Here is a 2397-nt window from a genome sequence, read left to right on the forward strand (position 1 = left end):
ACAAGCCAAAACTGAATTCTGCAGATGGCAGAGGAGGTTAAAATGTACATTGTATGATTGTGTTTAACCTAATTTCAATCTTTGTGTATTTTATGTCGTTGTAGGGGTTTCTTTTCAAATGAGGGAGGGCAGCCTGTCAAGCCCAAAATTGACATAAGTGTAGCCATTTTAGTTCGTCTTAGTATATATTCTTTTTCTTACTTTCTCTGTGGCAGTCATAGGGGGAAGGGTTTCAGGCTTGACACATTCCTAAGGGGCGGAGGAGTGGAGATAAAGAGTGTGTTTTGATTTTGAATCTTTCTTCCTGTGGGAAACGAGCTGTCCATGCTTGTACCCCTTGAGGTGGAGATTATAACATCAAGCCACGTTGAATTATTTCTATTGGAGAATGTGACTTTTGGGGGTTGTTTCTAACTTGTAATATTGTGGGATAATTCCGGGTTGTGTCAGATCCAGAATTACCATGGAATTTGCCAATTTGATGCTTTCCTAAATAAAAGAAATCTTTTTTGAAGATGGATTTTGTTCTTTTCTTTTTAAATGGATTTCTTCACTTGGAAACCTGACATTTTTCTCATGGCTTCTTCCTGTTATGTCCATTGAAACACAATGGATCATTAACCAGTTCCATTCAGGTCACTATGACCCAGTATTTCCCACATATGTCCTAACCCCAAGAAATTCAACCCCCATGTTCCAGCCAAAAACCTGATATTTACTTTAGAACATAACAAGTTACGAAACATAATATGTTTGTTAGATAGTTATATAATTGTCCAGTAATCATTCTAAAAGGTCACATATCGGATAAACATGGAATCTCTTCTGTTCTTCATTTTCTCAGGTGTAACTTGCAATATATATAATTGCCAAATATAACAATCCAACCTCTCTTTTTGATACTATTGTACACCTGGGAATGATCCTAATTTATTTCCCTTAATATAAGCCTAACCTCTTGCTGGCTTAAGCGTTTTCCTGCTACTTCTTGTTTCTTAGGCTTAATGACCTTACAACAACAAACTAAAAACTTACAAGTAGGCATACATTGCTTTATACTTGTGTCTCTCCTGTGTATCCTAAAACAATCCACCACCTTTAGAAAGACTATCATTCATCATATCATAATATAACTCCATTTACTTGCTTGTGTTCTTGGAGTTCGCTATTGCCATACCTGTCGTCATATAGCATATCGCATAGGTTCCCCCTATTGCAGTTACAAATGTATAAGCCAAAAAAATATAAACTACCACCCAGGTATAACACTTGTTCCATTGCATTTATCTCTTCTATTTCAGTACAAGAAAACATATCCTCAGTAGGTAAAGGATTATATATCCTTATCCTGTTTCTTTTCCCAGACACTTATATTTTGCACAATCATAAGCTAGTGAAATTGCAAGGCTCTAATTGGAGCCTTAAGATCTTGAAAGTATCCAACTCTACATCTACCTTTCCATATAAATGGAAGGTCTCCGCACAAAAACATAAGCTTCAGTTGAGTACTTCTTAATTCAATATATTGGCAAAAATAGTCCTTCCTCCAAAATTTTAAATCCCATATAGGAAGGTGAACAAGTATCATATAATTCAACACATTGATTATAAAAGCTTCCAGTCTTCATAACACATCCCTATGTGAGTACATCACATTTGCGATTACACTTTGGATATCTACCTAAAGGTAATCCATCATCCAAGGTGGATCTTATCTCAGCTGTGGATTCAATTAGTGTCAGTGGTGTTTGCACTTGATAATATTCACTGTCGGGTTCAGTATGGAAACATAGCTGCTGCCATGTCATTGGATAACTAGGCAATACATCAAAAGCCTCCATCCTTATGCTACACAAAGTACTAACCACTATCACTATCAACTTCATGTTGCAGTGTTATAAATGGACTAGGCCCCCTCCCACCTTACATCTGTAGTTTATATGTCAAAACTTACAACTGGTCATTGGGGACTTACATACACTTCTTCCATCTTGTACCACAGCCATCGTCTACACCAGTCTGCTATCTTTTTCTCAATAAAATGGACAACATAATATAAAAGTTTATTACACCCAGCCAAATAAGCAACTCAATCTCCCAATGTTCCATAAACTAAGCATATATGTAACTTTAAGATGTAAATTGAAAAGGATTTTATGCGCCTTGCTTCACTGCCATTCAGAGGGTCGTCTGTCCAGACTGCTGTTTCAGTGGTCAGCAGGATTCAGCAAGACCTGTCCCAGACTTGGCTATGTGCTCAGCTTTTTTTATCCAATCATCAGGTTGGAATTTATGAACAGCAAATTTGGGAAGTGATCTCTGTAGACAGCAAATTGAGCTAGCAGTCCTTTATTCCTGAAGTGAGATAAAGAAAAGGAGAACCCAAGTATACAGTTC

This window comes from Pseudonaja textilis, chromosome Z (genome assembly GCF_049901715.1).
Source record: "Pseudonaja textilis isolate UNSWEBS1 chromosome Z, rPseTex1.2, whole genome shotgun sequence".
NCBI lineage: Eukaryota > Metazoa > Chordata > Lepidosauria > Squamata > Elapidae > Pseudonaja > Pseudonaja textilis.